The sequence below is a fragment of the Octopus bimaculoides genome, chromosome 13, assembly GCF_001194135.2.
Source record: "Octopus bimaculoides isolate UCB-OBI-ISO-001 chromosome 13, ASM119413v2, whole genome shotgun sequence".
Lineage (NCBI taxonomy): Eukaryota > Metazoa > Mollusca > Cephalopoda > Octopoda > Octopodidae > Octopus > Octopus bimaculoides.
Genome location: NC_068993.1, coordinates 60,539,381 through 60,539,937, shown reverse-complemented (window position 1 = coordinate 60,539,937; position 557 = coordinate 60,539,381).

Genomic DNA, 557 nt, shown 5'->3' with positions numbered 1-557 from the left:
AGGTTTATTAGATTTTAGTGAGACTAAAATACAATGAAATATAGTAAAGGTAATAAATACGATTGTATTTACTTTTTTATTATTGTGGTTTCAATAAATAAAATAGAATATGATACACACACATACAAAGAAAAAAAAAGACAAAACACATTAGAAATGTGATATGTAAAAATTGGAATATGATAGGAAAACAAAGAAACGTTTGTTACCTGATCACGCGAGTGTGATTGTGTGTGTGTGTGTGTGTGTGTGTGTGTGTGTGTGTGTGCGTCTGTTTATTGCGAGCCTGCGTATATGTAAGTATGTATGTATGTATGTATGTATACATGTATATGTGTGTGTATGTATGTATGTATAACTCCAGCTATATGTCTGTCTGACGTCTAAGTATCTATCTAATTAGATAGACAAACAGACAGACACATAGATAGATAGATAGATAGATAGATAGATAGATAGATAGATAGATAGATAGATAGATAGGTAGGTAGATAGATACTGATCTGCATTTAAAGTATACGTATAATGTAATGAGCTATTTCAAATATACATATATA